Source organism: Podarcis melisellensis, assembly GCF_964234715.1.
Source record: "Podarcis melisellensis genome assembly, chromosome: 15".
In the NCBI taxonomy this organism is placed as follows: Eukaryota; Metazoa; Chordata; class Lepidosauria; order Squamata; family Lacertidae; genus Podarcis; species Podarcis melisellensis.
The window spans coordinates 34,234,287-34,262,258 of NC_138532.1; the positions used below are offsets into that span (position 1 = coordinate 34,234,287).

A 27,972-nucleotide genomic window follows, 5' to 3' on the forward strand; every position below is an offset into this window, starting at 1 on the left:
ACCTGGCAGCTCGGATTCGCACAGCCGGCACTGTGAGAGAGAGTGTGTGAACCAGGTAGGGGCAGAGAGCTGCGAGTGCGCCCCTCAAAATGTTGCGCCCGGTGCGGCTGGCACCCCCTGCACCCCCCACGCTACGCCACTGGTCAGGATTTCTAGTTTTCTAGCAAATGTTAGGTGTTGACCAAAATGGCATTTAGGATGAAAGCTGGAAGGCACAGAAAGCAGTAATACTGCTGAAACTGGATAAAGGTTAATGCGGCAAAGCGTCTGTCATTAAGTACAACATGCGGCCAGCCTGCTGCTCAACAGGTTCTGAACCGGGAGATAATGAGCAAGGTTTAACTCTAATTCGATTATGATGTACAATTGAGTGGCATAATTGATAGTGGTTTTCCCAGCACATGTGTCTGAATTCACAAAGGCCTGTGTGTACATGTGCTTCTGGTGAATTTTGATGCACTTGTTGCCCTTGAAATAATTTGGGTGTAATCTGAGGATAGAAATCATCAAATTGTAGAGTTGGAAGGGAGCTTGAGTGTCACCTTGTCCAACTCCCTGCAGTGCAGGAATCCTGCACCCCAGCTGTGGTGTGTCTTTGCTGGTTCCGTTTTCACCATTTCCAAAATGCCTCAGTGGATAGAGTTATACAGATAACCCACCTTACAGTGCAACCATCTAGGAACCTTTTTTCAAATTAAAAACTTTGTTGATGGGGGAGAGGGTGGAGAGTGCAATTGTTAAAGTAGCAAATAAATGGATATTTCCATAGAACTCTCAAGTGTATGAGCTGGGGTGTGTTTGTGTGTGAGTGTATAATCAATATACTGTTACACCAAGTACGAGAGTTATTGGCTTGACTTGTCCAAGCACCCTGGTGGAGGCAGACAGATCTTCTTAGACATAACAGGAGTCTGCTGAATCAGGCCAGTGGCCCTTCCAGTCCAGCATCTCTTTCACACTGGGGCCAATTATATTCCCATTTTGGGAAGCTTGTGTGCAGGATCTAAGTGCAGCAGCAGAATAATTTGTCAATGGCAGAAGCTCACTTCTTCATTTTCGGCTGTATTCTACAAGCCACTGAAGTTCATATCTGAGCCTAACTGAGGAGAACTTCTACCGCATCTCCAGGTTCATTGCCCTTTGCACAGTGTCTGCTAGAAGTTAAACACCTGAGTGGATGCGTTCAGTCTTTACAGCAGTTGACACAGGGAGTTGCCTTAGGCTGATTTTGGCCATTGGTCCATCTCGCTCACTTCTGTTTTTGCTGACCAGCAGCAGGTCTTCAGGGTTTCGGCCATGGCTTTCTCACACCAACCTAGAGATGGCAGGTATTATTAAACTGTGGATGTTTTGCCACCCTGGGTTCATCCAGGAGGAAAAGTGGGATATACATTCAATTAATAGCTAAATTTTATTCCCAGCTCAGTTCAAATCTCCGTTGCTTAGAATGTGGTGCTGATGATGCCAAGCTTGCAGGTTTGATCCCCTTATGGGGTAGTTGCATATTTCTGCATTGCAAGGGGTTGCACTAGATGATTCCCAGATGATGATTCTAACTCTACGATTCTATGATTTTATCATTTCACAAGCTGATGAGGCTCATTTTGATAGAGGCAGCAGGACAATACTGTTATTATTTTTTTGCTCCTAGCATGGCTTTAACCCAAAGAATGGTTTTTAAATTCATGCAAGGCAGATACAGAGTAAATTCTTCTTCTTCTTCTTCTTCTTCTTCTTCTTCTTCTTCTTCTTCTTCTTCTTCTTCCTCCTCCTCCTCGTCCTCCTCGTCCTCCTCGTCCTCCTCGTCCTCGTCTTCTGCATACCACCCTTCATCCACAGATCTCAGGCCAGTCCACAACATAAAACCAGCAAAATATATAGTAAAAAAATAGCAACAGCAACAAAGCAATAACCCCCCCCCCCCATCCCATGCTAAGAATACAAAGTCCAGGCTTCAGCACTTAGCCTTCAATGCTTTGGCATGACAACAGGGATGTTGAAAACATGCTCCCATTTCATCTGCGAAACCGCCGAAGATGTGTGTGGATGTGAGATAAGAGGACTGCTTTTGCACCGGAAACGCAGAGAGTTTGATCATCATCAGTGCTTCAAGTACCTAAGTGGCGCTCAACCTTTTGCAGCCCCAAGAGCCACTCCATCACTCGAGTAGAGGCACGAGAGAGACTCAAAGCGCATTTGGCCAGGCAAGGGGAAATGTGTTACGAAATAATGGCCGCAGCACTCATCACGCTGGCCAGACAAAGGTCAGCATCAAAGCTGTCCTGCGCTACATTTGCCTTTTACTTTATGGCTTCTTTTATTCATCTGCAAAGAGGAGCTAATTGCTGTAAGTGGAACGGTGCCAAGACCTTCTAACTACACCTGTCATTGCTCCTTCTGTCTGCTGCCAAAGGGAGCTGGTTGAAAGATCCAGTGGCTGGCAATCAAACGTGGTGGGGTTTTTGTTTTGTTTTGGCCCTTCATCATTTCCCCGTGCTCCAGGAAGGCAGGCTATCTGCCACATTTTCATGGAAACGGAGAAAGCGATGAAAAAAGAGACTTGGACATCTGAAGTTACCTAAAACTAAACAAGCCTCCAGGTACCAGCTGCTTGGAATCTTAGGTGGCAGAGTGCTGTTGCACTCAGGTCCTAATAATAATAATAATAATAATAATAATAATAATAATAATAAAGCTGCCACTCTGGGCAGCTCCCAACAGAATATAAAAAACACGATAAAACATCAAACATTAAAAACTTCCCTAAACAGGCCTGCCTTCAGATATCTTCTAAAAGTCAGAAAGTTGTTTATTTCCTTGACATCTGATGGGAGGGAGGGCAGGAGCCACTATCGAGAAGGCCCTCTGCCTGGTTCCCTGTAACCTCACTTCTCGCAGTGAGGGAACCACCAGAAGGCCCTCTGAGCTGGATCTTGGTGTCTAGGCTGAACAAAGGGGGTGGAGATGCCCCTTCAGGTATATGGGGTCAAGGCTGTTTAGGGCTTTCCACAAGCATCTGGTCGGCCACTGTGAGAATAGGATGCTGGACTTGATGGGCCACAGGCCTGATCTTCTTACGATAACTCTATCCACTGTCAAATGTCTGAGGGATTCAATTCCAAAATAATCAGACTAATGTGCAGATGGGAGCCTGGGTGTTCCCAGTTCCCATTTGTTTTGATGCAGTTGGACGGCGCAAAACATCTTTGCCCCGTGTGTCCCTTTCACAAGGTGAGGCAGCTGGTGGTGACTGGGTGGGTGATGGTGTGCTAAGTCAACCTGGCTGGACAGGTGTGTGTGTCACACATGTGATATTATGCATCACGACACCTCTCCCCAAATGTTGGGCACAACTCGGCACCCCTGTACTCCCCTATGTGTTACATTGGATAGAACCCATTTGGCTACCTATTGCTAATGGAGTCCTCATTTCAGGAGTGAGTCTGGACTCGAAGCAGAAAGTCCCACAACTGACAAATCCCACCACCCTCACTGGTGGTAAAAATACAGTAATAAGGAACTGGATAACCCTTTCTTGACACCCGCAATTAGCTGCCTGAGGGCAACCACTTCACCATGCCTAATAACAGGGCTGGGCCAAATTTAGATCGGCTCCGAAATGCTCTGATCTTTTTGCCGATAGCTTGGCTTGTTTCTGAACCGATCTAGTCTGAGTTGGCCACAGGAGAGGGGAGGGAACTTGCCTACCATGAAGAATTTTAGGGCCTCATTTCATGAGACGAAGAAACCAGATGTTCTGTGTTTTGCTTTAATACATCTGACTGCATAACTCTGTCCACAAGTCAGGCTTGTATTGCAGCGTATATCAATGAGGCCAACTGCAGCACTATTGCTACCTGCTGTTGCAGAAACGACCTGATTCTAATTACAATTTTGCATTTAGTAAGATTTCTTAAGGCGGGCTTGGTTGTGTGCTCTATTTCTCTCTCTCTGTTCTCTCTCCCCACCCCCACCCCTTGTGCTGGGTTTTTAAGTCACTGTACATCTTGTGTCTTTAAATAATGTATTAGGAACATTGTCAAGTCTGTAAGTGCTTTTTTAATGAGAGTGTGAAGATTTAATGGGGTTAGATTGCTTTCCATGACATTTTAGAGTGACTTAATTGTAACAGCGGAGAGAGGCTGTATTTTAAAGTTTTCTAAGTATGTCAGCTGTGGATTGTAGTGCAGCGCTTTACAGGCAAGATGGATGATGAGTTGAGAGATGGGGTCCCTTCCACCCCTTTTTGAAATGCTAGCCTTCGTTAAATCATAACCTAGTGAAAGTCCAATACTGTTCAGGTATCTTCAAAGGCAACTTCTGTCCTGCTCTCCGGTGTTCTTTCTCAGGACTAAGTGTTCTTTGGAGTGTGGGTCTATCTAATGCCAGGGTCCCCCACCCATGGGCCAAATACAACCCATAGCCAGAACCAGCTGTCTGGGTCTTCTCCAGCTCCTTGGCTGTTCAGCAGGGGTCATGCTGAGAGGGAGAAGGGCGTTGGCGTTTTGTGCAATGAACAATTCTTGCAAAAGGGGGCCTACTGCAAGAAGATCGAAAAAGAAGAAGGAAAGGTCTGAGCAGTAAAGTGGTACCTCGGGTTACAGATGCTTCAGGTTATGGACTCCACTAACCCAGAAACAGTGCTTCAGGTTAAGAACTTTGCTTCAGGATGAGAACAGAAATCATGCGGTGGCAGTGGGAGGCCCCATTAGCTAAAGTGGTACCTCAGGTTAAGAACAGTTTTGGGTTAAGAATGGACCTCCAGAACAAATTAAGTTCTTAACCCGAGGTACCACTGTAGATTGGTCTTCCTTGCAAATATGCAAAGAGGGTTGTTGTTTGTTTGCCAAAATTAGTTTTTGAGCTATTTTAATTGAAATTAGTCAAAATCTACACTACTGACATGGGCTGCTATATATCTGGATTTTCCTGGACATTTTTTGTGTGATTTCCACACAGACGCTGTTTGCGAGGGCTGAATATCGGCTATGTCCAGGAAATTCCAGACATATGGCAACCCTATGATAGAGTTGAAAGGGATCCTGGGAATCATCTAGTCCAACTCCCTGCAATGCAGGAATATGCAGCTGTCCCATACTAGGATGGAACCTGCAACTTTGGTGTTATCAGCACCATCCTCTAACCAACTGAGCTATCCAGGCTGACATAGTTTTTGCAACTGTGCATGCAATTTCCACTACACTGTGAAGTAGGCGTTGCAGTTCAACTTGTCTGTATATGATTACATTGTATAGCTGGAATTGGAGAGATCTTTTCTTGCTTATCAGGACTGATTAAGGGCTTTGAGAGGTGTTTTCCCCCTACAAAATTTGTTTTAAAAAATCTGGAGAAAATGGAAGATGAAATGTCTAGTAGAGTCACTAAGAATTAAATATATGCCTCTTTTCCCACGGGGAATACCCCCCCTCTCATTGCATATGTCTGTGTTAAAAATATGTGATTTTATAGGTCTGTCCTGGAAGTTGGCCACAGTAACATTCCAGGAAGGCATCATTTGTCTTGGTTGACCACAAACTTGCCATGAGCCAACAGTGTGACGCGGCAGCTAAAAAAGCCAATGCAATTCTGGGCTGCATCAAGAGGAGTATAGCATCTAGATCAAGGGAAGTAATAGTGCCACTGTATTCTGCTCTGGTCAGACCTCAGCTGGAGTACTGTGTCCAGTTCTGGGCACCACAGTTCAAGAAGGACACTGACAAACTGGTACGTGTCCAGAGGAGGGCAACCAAAATGGTCAAAGGCCTGGAAACGATGCCTTATGAGGAACGGCTAAGGGCATGTTTAGCCTGGAGAAGAGGAGGTTAAGGGGTGATATGATAGCCATGTTCAAATATATAAAAGGATGTCACATAGAGGAGGGAGAAAGGTTGTTTTCTGCTGCTCCAGAGAAGCGGACACGGAGCAATGGATCCAAACTACAAGAAAGAAGATTCCACCTAAACATTAGGAAGAACTTCCTGACAGTAAGAGCTGTTCGACAGTGGAATTTGCTGCCAAGGAGTGTGGTGGAGTCTCCTTCATTGGAGGTCTTTAAGCAGAGGCTTGACAACCATACGTCAGGAGTGCTCTGATGGTGTTTCCTGCTTGGCAGGGAGTTGGACTCGATGGCCCTTGTGGGCCCTCTTCCAATTCTATGATTCTATGATTCTATTCTATGATTCTATGAATCTTGGGGGTTAGTGGTTCTTTCCTTCCTTCCTTCCTTCCTTCCTTCCTTCCTTCCTTCCTTCCTTCCTTCCTTCCTTCCCTCCCTCCCTCCCTCCCTCCCTCCCTCCCTCCCTCCCTCCCTCCCTCCTTCCTTCCTTCCTTCCTTCCTTCCTTCCTTCTTTCCTTTCCTTCCCTCCTTCCTTCCTTCCTTCCTTCCTTCCTTCCTTCCTTCCTTCCTTCCTTCCTTCCTTCCTTCCTTCCTTCCTTCCTTCCTTCCTCACTGCACAGAGAAGCAAGGACTTCTACAAATGGCTGCCACTTTTTTGACAACTATTCCAAGCAATGTGGGTCTTTATAAAGGGAAGTGGAGCAGCTTTTACCTCCATGCCTTCCTTAGGGGCTTCCTGGAAGCATCTGGCTGGGGAAAGGATGTGAGGTGACGTAGGCTTTTGATACCCAGCACAGCAATTATTATGTGAGCACTTTCTGTGTTTCTTATCTTTCGAGTAGTGAGAATGTAGCTGATAGAACTGTGTGGGCATTTGGGTGACACCTCCAGTGTGAAAATTCACTCTCTGGGTTGCAGCTGCTTTTAAAGGGAACATTTCACAAACTGGGGCAGACCGCGACTACCAGTCCTCATGGAAACAGGCAGCAAATTAGGCATGCCTGCTGTCCAAGTAGGTGAAGTCATTGTGTCCTTGTTGTATCTGTGATATTTTCTCAGTGGAGGCTGGTCTGTTAGGGCAAATGGGATGCTGCCCCACCAGGAGTGCCAACGTGGTGTAGTGGTTAAGAACGGTGGACTTGTAATCTGGTGAACCGGGTTCGCATCTCCGCACCTCCACATGCAGCTGCTGGGTGACCTTGGGCCAGTCACACTTCTCTGAAGCCTCTCAGCCCCACTCACCTCACAGAGTTTTTGTTGTGGGGGAGGAAGGGAAAGGAGATTGTTAGCTGCTTTGAGACTCCTTAAGAGGAGTGAAAGGCGGGATATCAAGTGCAAACTCTTCTTCTTCTTCTTGACCTTGCAACTGTGGGTTCCTATGGCTATGGGTGCCATGCAGCGTGCAAGGCCCTGGCACCAAAATTTGTGAGTGCCCGGCCCCTTCATGGGGAATTTTGTGGATGCTCGGGCATCCAGGACCCCAAGGATTTGGCACCTATGTGCCCCACCAAACCTCAGCCAACCCCCACTTGCCTGCTTCTTACAGGGGTCGCCACTGCCTTTCGGCTTCCTCCTCCTTAGTCTCAGTGTTGGCCCTTGTAGAATTCAGTAGGGAGATGGATGGGGACAAAACTGGAATGAATTGGCTCTGCCTGTCATTGGCTCTGGCGCCACCTACTGTCGGGCTCCCTGCTTTCTCTCTATTGATTCCAATGGGCGTCAGCCACAACTGACTTCTCTATGTGCATCTTCCCAGTGCCCTCAGCTATGTGTTTGCTCAGTGTGGAAGCTGGCTTGCAATTGCCCAGTGCACAGATAGACCCGTTAACAAAGTATGCCTAGTCAGGCTTGATTCGATTAGATTAAATCCAATGGCCATGGCATCTGGAGGGTCCAGCATGCCTGCCCCTCCGAGAGCTTCCCTGAATCCTATTAGACCAGTTAATCTGATTGGAGAATGCATTCAAGTCCTATATGAACTTCATTGCCATAATAACTTTCTGTGGTAGTCTAATCCTTTAAGAGAAATTCCCTCAAAGTTCTTGAACATCACTTTGTAATGTTTAATGCCCCCCCAAAAACCTCAGAGCCTCCCCTTTCTTTTCATATTTCTGCTTTCCACATTTTTAAAAAAATCCTGGGAATTTTAGCATTTCAGCAGAGAACAGGGGCTGTATACACAACCATAATTTAACGTACACAGCTCCAAACCCACACCCAGGAATCCTGGGAACTAGGATTCGCCCCTCACAAAACTACAACTCCCAACACTGCGTTTTGCATGATTCTTTGGGAGAGGGAAAGTGGTGCGCTTTCGATGCGCAGTGTGAATGCAACCAGTACCCCTTTTATAGCGCATTGCTCAGCTGTGTTTTTTTTTTATGGCAAGAGTCTCTAACCTTTTGATGACAGATGTTTTAAATCAGCGAAAAAGCAGCTGCCACTGTGTGCTAATTTGCTGTGTTGGTGAATTATATACTTGTTTTAACTGAACAAAACTGATCGCCGGCATGGCCTTCCTTTGATGCATTCGATTCATTTCCCATATGGTGATGTGAGGTAGCGAGGAAAAACCCTGTGAAATTAAAACACACACTTCAGACATTTGAGGTGGGGATGGTTGGATGCCTAAAGGCAGAAGCATTATATTGATTCAGTAATTTACCTGCTTCAAGCAGGGAATCATAATACGAAACCCTTGATAAACTCTCGATGTGATGGGGAAACACCTGTTTCTGCCAGTGCTTCCTACTGATTCCCCTGGAAGCTACCTGCTTGTGACAGGTGTTCGCTAAGTGGAAAGCAGATAAAGTTATTAAGAGATAATGAAATAGATCTGCAGACCAGCTTATTTTGGGGGCTGGGGAAACAGTGGGCACCCCGGATGGGAAGATGAATTTAGTATCGTTTTTTAGTGGGTGGGGGATTCAACTCTATGTGTGATGGCCTGGGATTCGGACTCAGAGGCTGAACCTGAGGAATCCCAGCCTGCACAGGAGTCCCCGCCTCCAGGGCTGGCTGAGCTGGGGCTGGGGCTTGAGCCTGAAGGGTCCTCACCTGTGCTGGATCATCAGGTGCAGGCACCAGCTGAGTCTGCTCTGGCCCCTGAGGTGAGGGAGGACCCATTGCCTGCAGGTGCTCCACTCTCAGCCCCGTCAGGGGAAGAGGAGGTTGCCTCTGGGTCCAGTAACCCTCCAGCCTCTCCTGAGCTGCAGAGGCTCAGGGCAGAAAGGCGGAGGGAACTAAGTTCCTGCAGGAGGAGTGCTCACCTCCAGGCCAGGAGAGGTGAGTCACCTGTGGACCGGGGCCGCTCTATGTCTTGGGGCAGATACAAGCCAGTCAGCCCCAGTCCCAGGTTGCGGGAGCAATGTTGTTGCTAGCCTGTTCCTGCCTGCACCCTGTCCTGCTCTTCTGCCAGAGTTCCTGACCCCACCTGACTCCCCGCCTTGGACCCAGCTACAGCTTTGATGGACAGCCTCCATGCTGCACCATCGATCTTGGACTGGACTCCGACCTCGCCTCTCGTTTAGCCCCCGGGACCAGCAAACTATGCTACAATGTGGGAAAAGGCTTTCCTTAGAGCTCTTCCATTGAAATCTGACTTTCCCAACCTGGTGCCCTCTATGAGTGTTTTGTTTCACAACTCCCATCAGCTCAGCCATCACAGCCAGTGGTCAAGGAAGATGGGAGTTGTAGTCCCAAACAAAGCATCAGGTTGGGGAAGGCTGTTTAACACAGAAATAAACAATGAAACCTACTAAGGTCATGCCATTCCCAGAGATGTTGATGGTAAAAGAGGGTGGGAAGGGGAGAGAAAGAGACGGATGCTTCCATTTATCATTCCATTCCCTGCTATTTAGAATCCCTGCCAATGGAAGTAGCATGACCCCATTTTTGCACAGCACCAATGGCACAGGGAAGTTGGAGAGAGATTTTTCGACCCAGCTCTATTACAAAAAGATGCATGGTGCCAGTGTGGTGTAGTGTTTAGAGCAGGGGTAGGCAACCTAAGGCCCGGGGCCAGATCCGGCCCAATCGCCTTCTAAATCCGGCCCACGGACAGTCTGGGAATCAGCGTGTTTTTACATGACTAGAATATGTCGTTTTATTTAAAATGCATTTCTGGGTTATTTGTGGGGCCTGCCTGGTGTTTTTATATGCGCAGAATGTGTGCTTTTGTTTAAAATGCATCTCTGGGTTATTTGTGGGGCCTGCCTGGTGTTTTTATATGCGCAGAATGTGTGCTTTTGTTTAAAATGCATCTCTGGGTTATTTGTGGGGCATAGGAAATCATTTGTTTTTTTTCTTCAGAATATAGTCCGGCCCACCACATGGTCTGAGGGACGGTGGACCGGCCAATGGCTGAAAAAGGTTGCTGACCTTTAGATTAGAGTGTTGGACTAGAATCTGGGAGATCAGGATTCAAATCCCCGCTCAGCCATGAAACTCACTGGGTGACCTTGGGCGAGTCACAGTCTCGCAGTCTAGCTCACGGGGCTATTTTGTGGGGATACAATGGTGTGGAAGAGAAACATGTTTGCCACCTTGAGCCCCGGGAGGAAAGGTGGATATAAATGTGACAAATCAACAATAAATAATGGTGCAGAGAAAGTGGTTAGTGCAAGGATGGATGAATCTGTTAACTGTGACTTCTCTGTTTCTCGTTTCTTCATTCTTCAGTTCTCAACATTCCTATATCAGTTGATGATTTTTTTAAAAAAGAATCTTCATGGGAATTCACCAGCTTTTTAGTGCAAATCTCTCCTAACATGCATCCTTTTCTATGTAATTTTGCCTAAAATTCACATTTTTGAAAATTATTTCTCCCCAGTGCCAAGGCATTTTTGTATGTTTTCACCATTAAATGCACTTTTATGCACACTTAGCCCAGATATATGAATTTGCCCAGATATATGAATATATGAATTTGTATTTATTTTAAAAAATACACATTACTTGGCTAGAGAAGTGAATGGCAAAATTCAGGCAAGTGCGACTGTTGAAGTATGGCTGGGCATTCATGCATTGTTTTGGAATGTGCAAGTCAGGAAGGTTCCCCTTCAAAATGCAAACAATCGAATTTCTCTCCCATTAGGCTAGAGGTTTTCTTTCTGATGCTACTAGAACTTGACGTTGAAATAGCCATCCAGCCAGCAATGGTTCCTCTCTGTACCTCTGAACAAGCTCTTAATATTTGTGCACCCAGCACTGGAATTATGTCAAGCCTCGTGCAGGCAGAACAGCTCTATTCTTTTTTTTTAATTTTTAAATATATCTTTATTAATTTAAAATAAATACATTTATGAGAAAACAGACGTACATACAAGTAAACAAACATACAATCAAACAAACAAATAACAGAAAAATCAAACAAACCACCACACTATAAGATTAATTATATCATCATATATACTCCTGATACTGAAGACAATTATAATTATAGAGAAGAAATATAAAACTGACTTCCCATTAATATCTGCAGCTAGCGAAAGTGACAGCCAGAGTAAGAGGCCAACCAAAACAAAAAGTCTATAAGGATTGGGGAATCTTTGAAGAATATTTAGAAAACTATGGAATAAAAGGAAACATCTTGGCAGAATTAGACTGGTCCTTGTATTGTATAAATATAAGTTCATATTGTATTGTATAAATATAAGTTCGTAGGGAGGTAAAAAGAAATTATATAAGAAATATGTAACTGTGCGGTATAAAGTAATGGATAGATAAAGTACAGTGAGATTAACAGTTCTATTCTTTTCTGTTTTCTTTTTTTAAATTGCACTTCTCCTGAAATCTTCTTTTCGGAGTGTGCGTATGTGTCAAACTTCCTGCACCTTGAGCAATGCCTGCTGGGAGGATGCTACAATGCATTTGTTAAGCCCATTTGAATGGTTCTGTTTGGGTTCCCTGTGCCCTGCCCCTGCAGCTGATGCTCTGAAAGAGAACTTGCATAGATTAACTCTGGCGTAACTGGATTTGTTTTTATTTTATTGGCTTTGGAGGATACCCTGCAGGCCTGCTGGCATTGTGTTATCTGGCAAGGAGGGACCTGCTGCAGAGTAATAGGATTTTGACAGCAGAGACGTCTTCTGTTCTGCATATCCTTAAGTGTTGCTCAAGGTGTAGCCTTGCTAGCAGACGCATGCTCAGTCTGATTGGAGCAAGATTGTGCAAGGGAAGCATTATTCTGTCTGAATAGACCAGCGTTCTGGGCAGAGGCAGTCCAGGACCTTTTACTGCTAGAGGCCAAACAGGGAATGTCACCCTATGCCACACACTGTGGTCATCCATAAGGGAATCCTACATGGCAGGGATGCACTAAACCACTGAGCCACTTGGGCTTACCGATCAGAAGGTTGGCGGTTCGAATCCCCTTGATGGGGTGAGCTCCCGTTGCTCTGTCCCAGCTCCTGCCAACCTAGCAGTTCAAAAGCACACCAGTGCAAGTAGATAAATAGGTACCAACTGTGACAGGAAGCTAAACATCGTTTCTGTGTGCTCTGGTTTCTGTCACGGTGTCCCTTTGCTCCAGAAGCGGTCTAGTCATGCTGGCCACATGACCCAGAAAGCTGTCTGTGGACAAACGCCGGCTCCCTCGGCCTGAAAAGCAAGATGAGTGCCGCAACCCCATAGTCGCCTTTGACTGGACTTAACCGTCCAGGGGTCCTTTACCTTTTACATGGCAGGGATGATGTTGACAGCCTTCATGTCACATTTCCAGGCAGCTTTGTAACACAGTGTTGATAGTGCAGGTGGATTAAATACATACTTGAATACACACACACACACAGTTGTGGGCCTACTTTTTGTGCTGGTATTCTAAAGCATTTTGGTTTCAGAAAGTCCTTCCCAAACAAGGATATCTGCAGAGGATCACAGAGCGCAATGAGGCACAACATTGATTTGTCTCTCTTTCTGGGTGATGCCTGAGCATCTTTGACAAGGGCAAGCCATTAGGTCTCAGCTGTGTACTCCATGGCACTCTCTTCCTTGTCATTCATGATAGCTTTTCTGAGCCATCCATTCTTCTGGGAGCGCTCAGGCAGAGGTTCCCACAGGCAAAAGGTCAGCCCACTAACAAGCTCAGAAACAGGCATGTGGCAAAGGAACTTCTGGATAATTAAATGGTTCACAATGCTCAAAAAAAGATCTCAGGGCCTCCACTTAACCTATTCAGCAGGTTCTCTCCCAGAAAAGCAGAACTGTCGAAACAGTTTGCAGCAGCCTTGTCACCCGCAGAGGGGGCATCTAGTTTTGTGGAAATCCCCTTTGAAGGAGGAATTTCAAGGCCGAAGGGGGCATTTTGTAATTGCACGCTTTTGTTATGTAAATAGCAGCCACGAGGGAGCCTGAGCAGCATCAAGACCACAGTAGGTGGGGAGACGTAGACTTGAAGGCTGCTGAGGCACCAGGTAAGGTGGCAGATCAAGTTCAGGGCTTTGAGCCAGCTGCAGGAGATCAGGGGACCACCACACTGAGACTGGTGGACAGGAGCCCCCCGAGATCTTTCCTGGGCCACCAGCGCTGGAGGAACCAGATGTATCACACCACCCTTCAAGCCAGCCCATTGGCACAGGGAGTGCATTAGGTGAGAGGCTATAGAATGGCGGGGGAGTGTTCATATTGGTTCTTTAAAGCTCTGAAGATCTCAAGAAGATCTCTTCTCTGGAGACAGAGAATTAAGAGGCTACAGTCTGCTCCCAGCCTTTGTTAGAACAAGTTGCTCACTTGGAGCTGCCTGTGGCATTGCAACTTCTAACCAGCTTTCACGTCACCACATTCTCCATTGGAATCCAGTGTCAGAGTGGAACAAGACAGGTCCAAATAAAATTCCGAAACACACACATGCCCCACACGCCACTTCTATTTGCATTGGCAAGGGAGCTACTTCTATTAAATAGAATAGTGATTTCTATTGCGGTCACGAGGAGGGGTGAGAGGGTAAACTCCACCTGTTCACCCCAAAGTCCCAGCTCATTTCAAAACTAAGAGTAAAGAGATCTCCAGAAGGAATGGGCCAGCAGGACGTGTTGAATTTTTCAACGTTCAAATTCCAAAAATGAAGGCTGCAAAAAAGTTGCAACCTGACTTGGGAATTCAAAAGATATTTTGGTTAGATGAATTAGTTTTGCTTGAAAAATGGAATGTCTGTAAAAATGCATAGAAATCCTTAGAAATGTTTGCCAAGTACTTGCAGTGTGTGTGTTTGTATATGTATGCACGTATACACACACACACACACACACACACACAATTTTATACAGTGGTGCCCCGCAAGACGAATGCCTCGCAAGACGGAAAACCCGCTAGACGAAAGGGTTTTCCGTTTTGGAGGCGCTTCGCAAAACGAATTTCTTTATGGGCTTGCTTCGCAAGACGAAAATGTCTTGCGAGTTCCTGCGGGTTTTTTTCCCTCCCCCCTTTTCCTAAGCCGCTAAGCCGCTTATCAGCTGATCCGCTGATAAGCCGCTTAACAGCTGATCGCTAAAAGCCGCTAAACCGCTAATAGCGCTAATCCGCTAAGCTGTCAATGGGCTTGCTTCGCAAGACGAAAAAACCGCTATACGAAGTGCCGCACGGAATGGATTAATTTTGTCTTGCGAGGCACCACTGTATTACCTGATGCTTTCTGAAGGTAAAATTTAAATTCTCTGTTTTTCTGAGAGCACTTTATTTGCTTCTAAATCAGACATAGTCTTACCAAGCTAAATGTTGCCCAATCACAAAAATAATAGCAGATTTGAATTCCTCACACACAAAAACATATTTTTATTACCCCCCTCACTGAATAAATTTGCAAAAATTAAGTTTTACCCCCTAAAATGACATGCCCTAATGGGCCAATCACTCAATTTTAGTTTCTTATTTCCGAACCTTAAATTCACATTTCTGTAGCAATTTGTTTTTTGTTTTGAATAATCCTTATGAAAATTCATTACCATTTTAATGTATTGGTTGGAGAGGTGTAAATTGGGTTGTTTCTTATTAAAATGCAAATGAAATCAATTTTCTACCCCATCACAAAGCACGATCATCTGAGAAGGTTGCAGAGTGCAGATTGCTGGTGAGAGGGATTTGTGGAATGAAGGAAAAGAGACTCACAAGAGCTCATCGGTCAACACAGAAGCTAGATATGCAGAGCAAAAACTCGGCACCCCACCCATGAAAATGTCATTGAGCTTTCCTCTCTCCTTTCATAGTTTCCAAATCTTAAAGAGGAGATTAAGAGGAGATACGATAGTCATCTTCAAATATCTTAAGGGTACATGCCACATGGAAAAGGGAGCAAGCTTGTTTTCTCCTGTTCTAGACGGTAGGACTCGAACCAATGGCTTCAAATGACAAGAAGGGAGATTCTGACTAAACATCAGGAATAACTTTCTGACAGTAAGAGCTGTTTTCTGAACCGGGAAGGGTGGGGTATAAATAAAAAAAACATTTATTTATTTATTTATTTCAACAGTGGAATGACCTCCCTCGGGAGGTTGTGGACTCTCCTTATGGGAAGTTTTTAAGCAGAGGTTGGATGGTCATCTGTCATGGATGCTTTAGTTGCCTTTCCTGCATTGTGGGGGTCAGGATAGATGACCCTTGGGGTCCCTTCCAACTTATGACCCTATTATTCTAAGAGATACCAAGCTCTTACATGACCAGCTCTAACTGCAGTTAAGGGGTTTCTCCTGAAGGGTTGCGCCCCGGCAGTGGCTGAGCTTCACGCTCAGGCACCGGGGGCAGAGAGCAGGCGGGGGCGTGCTGCCTGCGGGGGTGTGGCGCCCAGCACGGGGGGAGGGCAGCTGCGATGGCACCCTACTGGGATTGTGGTGCCGGGGGTGGTGTGCTCCCCCCGCCCCCTCTTCCTCTGCCAGTGCGTCCAGGCAAATTCTGCGCATTCTGTCATTTGAGAGTTTTTCATTCTCTGTGAGATGGTAAGACGATCTTCAGCTTTCATGCTGCTTCTTCCCACCCCCACGACTGCCTTGGGTGGCTGTTTGATCTGTAAGGAGCCAGTGTGGTGTAGTAGTTAAGAGCGGTAGACTCGTAATCTGGTGAACCGGGTTCGTGTCTCCGCTCCTCCACATGCAGCTGCTGGGTGACCTTGGGCCAGTCACATTTCTTTGAAGTCTCCCAGCCCCACTCACCTCACAGAGTGTTTGTTGTGGGGGAGGAAGGGAAAAGGAGATTGTTAGCAGCTCTGAGACTCCTTCAGGTAGTGATAAAGTGGGATCTCAAATCCAAACTCCTCCTCCTCCTCCTCCTCCTCCTCTTCTTCTTCTTCTTCTTCTTCTTCTTCTTCTTCTTCTTCTTCTTCTTCTTCTTCTTCTTCTTCTTCTTCTTCTTCTTCTTCTTCTTGTAAAAGGTAAAGGACCCCTGGATGGTGAAGTCCAGTCAAAGGTGACTATGGGGTATGCGGTGCTTCAGGCCGAGGGAGCTGGCGTTTCTCCACAGACAGCTTTTCGGGTCATGTGGCCAGCATGACTAAACAGCTTCTGTCACACTGTGACAGAAACCAGAGCGCACAGAAAAACAGTTTACCTTCCCACCACAGCAGTACCTGTTTACTTGCACTGGTGTGCTTTCAGATTTCTAGGTTGGCAGAAGCTGGGACAGAGCAGTGGGAGCTCACTCCGTCACAGGGATTCAAATCGCCGACCTTCTGATCGGCAAGCCCAAGAGACTCAGTGGTTTAGACCACAGCGCCACTCATGGGCCACCCCTATGTTTAGCAAAATGTGCCACAGAGTTTTGAATGCTTTTCGAGAAGGAAAGCATTCTTGAAAAAGAAAAGAAAAACCCCTATCAATGTGAAAGGACAAATCGAAACTGTAATGGAAACCAGATGGGCCAACTATTTTTGGAGCTCTTTATGCATATATTGTGTCTCTTATTAGCATTCATTAAGTCAAAGGCGGGGAGGGGGGTGTTGGAGAATAGGCATTTTTTTTCTAGCAGCATTAAACCAATAACCCTGGCATGGAGCCAAGGCAGTTCTTGTGGATTAATTGTTTTATAACTGCTTTAATTAAAACTGTTCAGTGTATGATTAACCTAAAAGTTTTTCATTTTCCACCAAATTGTTGAACAAATGAGACATTAATATTTTACATTAACGGTAGTGCTGTTGCTTCGGCGTTCTGAACAGCTTGGGCTGTGTTTACTGTAAGCAGACACTAATGGATTGCTAAATCGTTCTTTCAGGGACAGACTTTCATGTCCCCGTTTGCGAGCAAAATGCAACAAGCCTTAATTTTCCCCCTCAGTGGATTTTGGGGCTACTGTACTGCTCTTTCGTGGGTTCTAGCTGCTTCTGTTTAGCAGGGAGAGCTCTGGAGAGGGAGCAGAAATGTGATTTTGGTTTCATCTTGCAAAGAAATGAATCCACGCTTCTCAAGCCAGGCCATGAACCAAATTCCTTCAGAATTTGCACCTCTCCGAATTTTGCAATGCAGTTCTTTAAACAACCGATGTGTACATAAATGCTTAGGGAAACCATGAAAACGTGCATTATTTTAATGCATACAAATGAGCATTGTATTAAGGGAAATAGCTTTTAAAAATGTATATATTAGTCAAATATATGTTTATAGGGGGATAGTCACACTGAAACACGGAGAAATTTTGGGAAGGTTTTTTAATTATTATTCAAATTTGTGCCTAAATGCAGAGTACTAAATTTGAGGTTCTAGGGAACAGAATTTGAATTTAAGGAAAATGAGAACCTGAATGTGAGAGAGTCATCCATTTTTAGATAGTCCCAGTTTCTGTTTCCTGATTCTAATGTTCCAGTTTGAATCTTTTTTTAAAAAAAACACAGTTCAACATCCCCCAGGATGAATTTCTAGAATTGTTGTTCCTCTATAACTAGGTCCCTCCCAAGGTCTCTAGAACTTAAATCTCTCATAGGGAGTGGGTGGATTTTTTCCTTTATGCATGCATGTTCATTAAAGAATGATCATGCACAGTATGATAGCATGTGGCGCAGAGCCTACCGTTTTGCACACTGCCGCTCAAGTTTTCTATGTAATAATTGGGGGCAGGGGGAGCTCAGACAGTGTGCTTTGGTATTAGAACAAGGTTGCCACTGGGTACCTATTTCCATCCATGTAAAGCTGGAGTGTTAGGTATGAATTTTCCAACGCCCATCCACAACGGCCAAACATCAGCTCAGCCTCCCTGATGATAAGAATAAGAAAAACTCAGCCTAGTTTCAAATGCTGTCAAGTGTTAAAGACCATTGATTTGCTAATGCTCAAACAGCTAGATATCATAGAACCCATACTCAAACACAAATATCAAGTATTTGGCAGGTGTTCCAAAGCTCTCTGGTAAATATTGACTGTCAAAACTGACAGAGGATAAAATAAGGGCAAATGTCAGAGAGCAAATGGATCTCAACTGTAGCACCGTAATGCTTGTGAAATTCTGAAAACATGGGATGCCGGGCAAGTAGTTCTTAAAAAAATGAGTTTACACTCAAGTTTTAAACCACACGCTTTTGGTTAATGTTGAGTTCTCTACCTGTGGCTCCCAATATGAGTGCTTTGAGGTTCCAGAAGCAGTACCCCTCACTCTCTAGAAGAATGAGGTGTTGCTACATCTAGATGTTGGGACGCGGGTGGCGCTGTGGGTTAAACCACAGAGCCTAGGACTTGCCGATCAGAAGGTTGGCGGTTCGAATCCCTGTGACGGGGTGAACTCCCATTGATCGGTCCCTGCTCCTGCCAACCTAGCAGTTCGAAAGTATGTCAAAGTGCAAGTAGATAAATAGGTACCGCTCTGGCGGGAAGGTAAACGGTGTTTCTGTGCGCTGCTCTGGTTCTCCAGAAGTGGCTTAGTCATGCTGGCCACTTGACCCAGAAGCTGTACGCCGGTTCCCTCAGCCAATAAAGCGAGATGAGCGCCGAAACCCTGGAGTCGGCCACAATTGGACCTAATAGTCCTTTACCTTTACCCTTTCCATCTAGATGTTGCCTCAGAGGTCTGAGACTTCTGTACGGAGAAAAGTGACAGGCTTTGAACGAAAATGACAGTGCTGAGTTTGAGTATCAACACATACATTGTTTGGAATGCAATGTGGTTAAAGAAGAAAGGAGATCTGTTAGGGATGGTGAGTGTCAAAATCTGGACAGCCTTTTCTTGCTGCTTTCTCAGATGTGCTCAGGTGGGAACACAGTCTCCTGTTTGCCTCTAGGGGAGTCACCTTAGTGGTCTTTGGAGAACCCAGCTGTTGGCAAATTCTGCATTAAACATCGGCCTATGCCGTCGCCTTTCAAGTCTGTATTTTTCCAGTTGGCTGGTCATCCCCTTGGGCAGGTGCTTGTAAATCTCATGTACCACGAAGGTGATGAGTTCAAGCGACCAAATGGGACATGCTGATCCCTTGACCCAAGAAAAAACAACCCTATAAGCTGTAGTGGCAAGAGATGGGGGAAATGAATACACCGGTTAGTTGGATGGGCACATAATTCATACAAATAAGTGAGAGTTGTGTTTCAGGAGAGGTTAATATTAAAGAATGTGGGTGGATATATCCACAGAGCAATCTTATTAACCTGACTGCTTAGGACACATGTACAGAATCCCGTACAACAGGGGTTGCCACCCAGCACTCGTGGGCACCATGCCACCACCAAAGGTTCTTATTAGCACCCCCAGGAAAAGACCTTAGGCTCTGAGCTTTCATTTTCTGAAAAATAAGTAAGTCTCTAGCCCTCCTAGAAAGGATGTGCCAATAGAATTCTAATCAATTGCTGTAAAGTGAACCAGTTTTGCTGCTCCTGTCTGTCAATGCTTTTAGCCAATAAGTGAAGTCAGAGCATGATAAGTGAGTTGTTGGGACACCAGGCAATACGAACCCCCAGGGTCCCAAAGAGCTGCTGTTTCCCCCTCTCCTTTGGTGCACTTTTTCTGCTGTGCTGCTCTGAGCACCACTGATCTTTATGCAACTAAAACAGTGTGACTCACAGAGAAAAGGGGGGGGGAATTATCAGCAGATAAGTGAGGGAAATCTCCAAGCTTGTAGTGCAAAGGGGGAAAATGTAAACAGGAGAACCCAAACCAGCACAGTGATGAATGAATGTGGGCATTAGGCATCGGGGAGAAAATTGATTCAGTTTGCATTTAAAGTGGAGCCTATCTAATCTGCACTTTCAGAAGCAACGCACAAACTGAAACACAGCTATCCTTCAAAAGTCACACTTCTCTGAATTTTGCAATGTAGTTCTCCAGTAACAGTGTACAACAGTGCATATACTAGGGTAAAGTGTGCACATAAATGCAGATAGATATTGGTGAAAATAATATGCTTTGCATATTAGGATAGTTTCACAGATTAAATGAGTACTTTAAAGTCAATCAATCAATCAATCACAAAGTGATGTGGAAAAATAGAGAGTCTTGATTCTTTGGCATCCACTGTTGTATTATTGGCAATACTCAGCGGTGGTTTGGGCAGTGGCATAGCATGGATTGCCAGCACCCGGGATCGTGTGGAAGGGAGGGAGAGGTCACTTCCTGGTTCACATAGGGAAGCTGTTTTCATTGGAGCCCAACAACAGCACACAGCTGTATTGAGGCAGCAAAATTTTGCGACCCTAACAATTTTTCACCCAGGGCAACCGGCCCTGTGGCCCCTCCACACTATTCTGCTGGGTTTTGGAGTCTGTTAGAACAGGTAGGGCAGAAGGCAGGGGTCCAATAGTATATGCAGCTGGAGTCAATGATGGGTAGAGTCAACGAAGTCTTCTTTTGTCCTCTTCCTGCTCCTTGCAGTGAGACTAAGGTTGGGGAAAGCCTTGATACCTTTGTTTAGCATTGTTGAATTATGCATCTTAAACAGGTCAACTGCACAAAATAGCTATTGGTGGTGGGTTGTTTTTTTTTATCTATATACTTTAAACGCATTAAAGTTTTACAGCCAAAACCTGCCTTGTGTGTAATTGGCCTCATTGCTTAAAAATGTAGCCAGGAATGTAACTGAATAGAGCTAGAAAATTAACAACAGATGGTCTGGAGAGACTCAAAATGATTGGGGGAGATATACAAGTAATGTCTTGACTGAGGGACGAGAGAGAAACTGAAGGAAACATTTAGCTTCTGGTTGGTTTTGTCCTTTTGGATTGAGACGGTGATTCTGTCAATTACAGAGTAAACCTGAAAACCCGTGTTTGCATACCTCAAAGTGTGAATGCTAAGTGGGGTAGAAAGGTGTTTTTTCTCCTGGCTCCTAGTATCATAGAGTTGGAAGGTACTTCAGAAGTCATCTTGGCTGGAGATTCTCTGCTTCAGCACCCATGACAGTGTTGCGAACAGGGATTTTCAACTCTGACCAATATGAAAGTTCAGAAAAGTCAAAGGCTTTTTTGTGTTGATTAGGAGATGAGAGTTTGTTTGTCTCGTTAGACCTAATATAAATGAGATTACCTGGCAAAAGCAAGCTCACACTTCTCATAGAGTTTGTATCCATATTTAAGGTACATAAGAGGCTTGTTTATAATTATATTTTGGGAATGATTTGTGTTCTTCTGTAGCTCCTTTGTTTTATACTTTTTAGATGTCCCAGTATCACATTGCGAAGCAGACCCTCCAAGTGTCCCTATTTTCCAAGGACGTCCCCGATTTAGAGAAGCCATCCCAGTTTCTGATTTGATCCCAGAATCACTCATTTTTCCTTAGGATGTCCCTATTTTTATTGGAGAAATGTTGGAGGGTATAAAGTTATCTACCCCCTGATCTGTCTGAAGGCAATCCTGTGCAGGGAAGTGGTTTTTTTAAATGTTTAATGTTTTATTATGTTTTAATATATGTTGGAAGCTGCCCAGAGTGGCTGGGGCAACCCAGTAAGACGTGTGGGGCACAAATAGTAAAATTAGCATAATGGAATGGCACGTCCCTATTTTCATCAGAGAAATGTTGGAGGGTATGTGTAATGTAGTTGTGCTCTTCTGTTTTCCAGTGTATTTTTGTTTTCCAATGTGTTTCTTACCAATAAAAACATTGGTGTGGCATGAGCAAATTTTGGCTCCCAGTACGTTTCCGAGCACAATTCAAAGTGTCGGTGTTGACCTTTAAAGCCCTAAACGGCCTCGGCCCAGTATACCTGAAGGAGCGTCTCCACCCCCATCGTTCTGCCCAGACGCTGAGGTCCAGTGCCAAGGGCCTTCTGGAGGTTCCCTCATTGCAAGAAGCAAAGCTACAGGGAACCAGGCAGAGGGCCTTCTCGGTAGTGGCACCCGTCCTGTGGAATGCCCTCCCATCAGATGTCAAAGAGATAAACAACTGCCTGACATTCAGAAGACATCTTAAGGCAGCCCTGTTCAGGGAAGTTTTTTAATGTGTGACATCTTGGTGTATTTTTGGTCTTTATGGAAGCCGCCCAGAGTGGCTGGGGAAACACAGCCAGATGGGCGGGGTACAAATAATAAATATCATCATCATCATCATCCTGAAAGTTTGAGGACCACTGCAGTAGACCCTCCTGGAAGGGTGTGTCCTGGGGAGAGCACTGAGGGTAAGAGAGAGAGCCCCCTCTCTGCACCTGAGGTTTCCCCCGAGCCCTGGGAAGTTCCCTCCTTTGATTCAAATTCATTGTGAAAGGACAGCAAAACTGAGCGAGAGCTGTTCTCTGCATTTAATAACGTTGGGCATTGTCACGGAAGTCGCTTAGATCTGTTGTCTGGTTCATGCTATCTGCACAGCCAGCCTTACAAAAGCTCCCTCTTATCTCTGCTTCCCTTTGCCTGAGTGGGTCCTTTGCTTTTTGTTTTGGTGTTTTTTTTCTGTTGTTGAAAGCCTCTCATATGATGGGGGAAACACGCAACTGAAGCATTCTCCACACGCAGCCTTCTATTTTTCTCTGTGGGGTTTATTCTGAGGGCACCTGCTGCGTGGTCAGGGATGAATCCGACAGTCAACAGCATTCTTTGAAAGGCAGCGATATGTCTCCAAATGAAGAACTGCAAAATACAAGAGCTGCCAGGAGTCAATGGCAAGGCTGAACTAGCTATCCGTCACATGCTCTCTCTGTATCTCTCTTTTGACACCGACTTGTCATTGAAGATGTCAGCTGACAGATGAGACAAAAGAAAGTACATAAACATTTATTTTTGTGGAGGGGCTCCTTAAAATTTATCACAGGGGTGTGCATTTTCCCCGAGAGATTTGCTGTTGCATTCCTCCCTCCAAGGCAAACTTTACTGAGTTAAACAAAGCAATTGTGATGACAAAATTTCCAAGACCATTTCCCCTAATACATACATTTATCATAACAACAAATAGTAAAATAAGCAAATAATTGGGATTATTATCTGTAACTTCACCAAAAAAATCTTGACTCACGATGTGCCATAAGAAGCTGAATTTGTTCCTTATATAAATGTGCACTGTGCTGCCTTTCTGTTGGCAGCTTTGCTATGTGATCATCAAAGTCAAACCAAATATTGTAAAATTCACACAAACAAATGATTTTGCTCCCTAGATTCTGGAAAGGTTTGGCGGGGGCATCTCTTCAGAAGCGTGGTATGGAAAGGAGTGGGTTTCTGAGAAGTTGACCACTAAAGCAGGCATAGGCAAACTCCGGCCCTCCAGGTGTTTGGGACTACAATTCCCATCATCCCTAGCTAACAGGATCAGTGGTCAGGGATGATGGGAATTGTAGTCCCAAACATCTGGAGGGTCGGAGTTTGCCTATACCTGCTTTAGTGGTCAGCTTCTCAGAAACCCACTCCTTTCTGCACTAAAGTATTACAATTTAGGGAACAAACCCTAAAGGACTTTTCCGGGGAGATTTCATAAGCTGGGTTGTGGTGTTCTTTTTGCTTCCCTTGAGCTTTTCAAGTGTCCTCAATATATATATATAAACCTGATATTGATTTTTGGGAAGGAAAGAAAGAGGTAAGGAAGCAAATGGGCGAACCTCCCAACAATTGAAGTTTGTTTATTAGGATGAATTTATTACTGCTGTAGAATTAGTTGACTCCATCTAACAGTCTAACATTGACTCTGGCTCCCCCTACTGTCTGTCTCCCTGGCTTCTGCCCTACCAGTCCCAATGGACAAAAACCACCATTCCCACCCAATGTTCTCCTAATTTTCATTAGGGACAACAGAGACTGTTCATTATTCCCATTAACTGGAAGCTTCCATCTCACATTGAGGAGAAATACTTGGCAGCTGGTAGGCGGGAGAAGCTACAAAACCCACGCTCCTCAGCAGGAAAAGATGGCGCTCATGTTGTGTGTAGGCTTGTGAGCATATTGAGGGGGCAGAAAGTGCCCTCCTACCCCTGTGAACTCACCCTATAGTCAGTTTCTCCCTCCCTCTTCTCAGCATGGGGGGCAGTGCTGGATTGTCAGGAGGGAGATTCAACATGACTAGCAGTCAATCCTAAAAATAAAAAAACAGGCTTTCAGCTTAAACCACTGACAACTTGGATATATAAACAACCTCTGCTGCTAATGCTCAAGGATGGATCCACTAATTCTAACGTAGGGGGACCTGTGGCCTTCCAGATGTTGTTGGTGTTGGAAGTGCAGCAGATCATTGCATGTGTCAGAGTAGCATGGTCTTCATTGAGGCTGCACATGCTGTGACTGGCTGTGTAGCTCTATGACAGAATTTCCCCTCTGTATGTTTGGTTGACTGTCTCCCTGCTATGTACAGCATAATGGCAACCTTTCTCTTCAGCTCCGAGAGAACAACCAAAAGTGAAAGTATGTAACAAAGTACAGTGGTACCCCGGGTTACATACACGACAGGTTACAGACTCCGCTAACCCAGAAATAGTACCTCGGATTAAGAACCTTACTTCAGGATGAGAACAGAAATTGTGCAGCGGCAGCAGGAGGCCCCATTAGCTAAAGTGGTACCTCAGAACAGTTTCAGGTTAAGAATGGACCTCCGGAACGAATTAAGTACTTAACCCGAAGTACCACTACATACAGCGGAAGAGAGATAAGGCTGTCTTCCATTCCCACTGTCTTCTCAGCAGGAATGTGATTCACACCAGTCACATTTGCAGCATCGGCTGCATGAAATACTAACAGCCACTACCCAGTGGAAGCAGTGAGCACACAGCAAAGAAGCTGGCAGGAGCAGGAGGCAGGTCTGCAGCTTTTCACAACTATCCAGAATCTATCGCCTTAAGGCAGCGGTTCTCAACCTCTGTGGGTCCCCACTTGTTGTTGGACTACAACTCTCATAATCTCTGAACTCTGGCCTTGCTAGCTAGGGGTGATGGGAGTTGTAGTTCAACAACATCTGGGGACCTACAGGTTGAGAAAGGCTGCCTTAAGGCAACCTTGCCTCATGAGTGGGCCGGCCCTGTTTGGGAGCTTCCACTGTTATTTTTGTTTGCTTATTTAGCTATTTATTATTGCATTTATTCATTTATTAAATTTGCACCTGAAGATTGCAGGGCGATCCGCAACAGGAAAATACAAAACGAGAACACCAATGCATTTTAAAAAAAGCAAAAGAAGACGAACCTTCCATCCTGCCTCCCTTCGCCTAATGGTAGGGCTGGGCTGTGCCGATTGTGGCTGACACTTGTGGATTTGCTAGCATCGCCTTGGACTCGGTTGCTGTTTACTGCTGTCGTTTTCTGTGAATGATTAATCAGGGAAACCATTTGTAAACTGCAAGAGAACCAGGCGTTTGGCTGAGCCCTACAGGGAGCAGAGCTTGTGTAGTTTCCTTTTTGCCTTTTGCAAACGCAGCCATATTCCCAAGACAGTGATGCATTCACATGCCGCTCCCTTTCAGCATTTTGGAGCCCGCTATGGCTCAGTCACTAATGAAAGAGAATAACAATCAAAGTAAATATTTAATGTTTCTGTAATATATATATATATATATATATATATATATATATATATATATATATAAGCTCACTGTAGGAAAGGGAAAGATAGTGGGATTATTACTTGGGAAGGTCAAGTATGATGTGGTGCTTCAGATGTCTGCCCCTGCGTTCATCAGGACAGATATGACTCCAAAGATTATAGGAGCTAGAGGAGTCAGTTTAAGGAAGTCCAGTTGCAGAAGTAGGAATTTGCAAACAGCCAATTAACAAGCAAGGAGTTATAGTCGCCTCCTTTCTGGCCTAATGGGATCCAGTTGTAACTGTGATGGTTGATCAGGGAGTGGGTTGCACTACTTTGGATTACAGGTCTGGTTACTCATCAAGATGCAGGAGAGAGGTGGAGACACACAATGTCTGGAAGCAAAAAGATTCAGCCCTGTAAGGGTTTTTGTTTTGTTTTTAAATCATGCAAGGAGAACTATTAGAACTGTGTTCTTGGCTGGCCTTCTGTGTGGATCATTTGACAGCCCTAAAGTTGCTGTTTTTCTCCTTGAGCAGCCAGTTTTGAGAAGGAGAAAACACTATAAAGTGGCAGTCCTAAGCTCCTCAGGCATTGGCTTAACTGCTGTGATGTCACAGAGCATTCCAAAAGAAAATGGTTGATCCCATAACTCGCCTAATAAGAGGAGGGGCTGCTAGCTGCTGTGGGGAAGTGGGGGGGGGGTATTAGGATGTGGCAGCCTTGAGGAGTTCAGACGTGGGATGCTTCTCACGTCTGCACATTGAATTAAATTGAATGCTGGAAGATTCCGGAAAGGAAATAAGAAAGAAAGCCCTTCTTCATGTAGTGCAAAGATAAACTGTGGGGAACTCACTTCCACAGGAGGCAGGGATGGCCACCGACTTGAATAGCTTTAAAAGAAGATTGGACAAATTCACAGCAGCTATGGCTATCAACGTGGGACGCAGGTGGCGCTGTGGGTTAAACCACAGAGCCTAGGACTTGCTGATCAGAAGGTCGGCGGTTCGAATCCCTGCGACGGAGTGAGCTCCCGTTGCTTGGTCCCTGCTCCTGCCAACCTAGCAGTTCGAAAGCACATAAAAGTGCAAGTAGATAAATAGGAACTGCTCCAGCGGGAAGGTAAACGGTGTCTCCGTGCACTGCTCTGGTTTGCCAGAAGTGGCTTAGTCATGCTGGCCACATGACCCGGAAGCCGTACGCCGGCTCCCTTGGCCAATAAAGCGAGATGAGTGCCGCAACCCCAGAGTCAGTCATGACTGGACCTAATGGTCAGGGGTCCCTTTACCTTTACCTTTACCTTTACCTTTACCTTTACCTTTATGGCTATCAACGGCTACTAACCTGATGGCTATGTTCCATCTCCATGTGTTGCAGGAAGTATGTTTCTGAATACCTGAAAAAAAAATACCTGAAAATGCAGGAAATACCTGAAAATGCAGGAAAGGAGAGTACTGTTGCTTGTGGGCTTCCCATGGGTACCTGACTGACTACTGTAAGAATGTGATGTTTGGACCTGATGGTCCTCTGGCCTGATCCGGCAGGTTGTTCTTATGTTCCCTGGTTTTTGCCTCCAGCGCCAGAAGCAATCTCCAGTATCAGTTTCTGGGACTCATGGGCTGGAGACTGCTTATTGAGTGCACATTCTGCTTGCGCTCTTCCCATAAGCATCTGGTGGGCCACTGTGAAAACCAGGGTGGTATAGCCTTCCACCTCACCGCCATTTTGGAGCCTGCAGCCTTGGCATTCCTGTAACACCACATCCTAGTTTAGAAACTTCCCAGCTCGAGAAACTTCCATTCTTACTGCTGTACCTTTCCAAACAGGGAAAGGATGGCGGGCATGCCGTTTGTTTCAGCAAGGTTTGTGATCTTATCCCCATTTTCTGCTCAGCACCCCAGTTACGCCTCGCAAATTAGGAACTTAATTTTCAACTACAGTAAACAATATTTCAGCCTCGACTGGGTTCAGCAGCGGGGTGCGGGGCGGGAGGAATCTCACAGCTTCTACCACGGTATACTGAAATGGTTTTTCCAGTCTTGTACGTATTCATTTTTAGGAAATAAATTGTTTGATCTGCCTAATCAAAGGAGAAGTGGTGTGTGCAGCTCTGTGAGTAGCAAGGGAGAATACCAAAATAGGTAAGGGGAATTTTTGTTGTTGTAGTTGTAGTGTTGGCCTAGGAGTATGTGGTACTCCTCATCATGTAGAAAGGGCTGGTAGATAACTGTTCACTATAGAATTGCTGGATTTATATTTATTTTAAAGCAGCAGAATCCAGAGACAGCCTCTTCATCAAGAGGTCCCTTTAGCTGACAG

General features: G+C 45.3%; 1 protein-coding gene and 1 long non-coding RNA gene across 9 annotated transcripts in view; one reads left to right on the top strand and one right to left on the bottom strand.

Annotated features, from left to right (window-relative positions):
* AUTS2 (activator of transcription and developmental regulator AUTS2) overlaps window positions 1–27,972 on the top strand; it is a 667,021-nt gene that overhangs the window by 28,613 nt on the left and 610,436 nt on the right. The window lies entirely within an intron of this gene.
* LOC309358051 lies at window positions 22,417–27,052 on the bottom strand. The gene is made up of 3 exons (XR_014163311.1): window positions 26,998–27,052; window positions 24,129–24,217; window positions 22,417–22,788 (listed from the first exon to the last, which is right to left on the bottom strand). It is a non-coding gene; the product is annotated as an uncharacterized lncRNA (long non-coding RNA).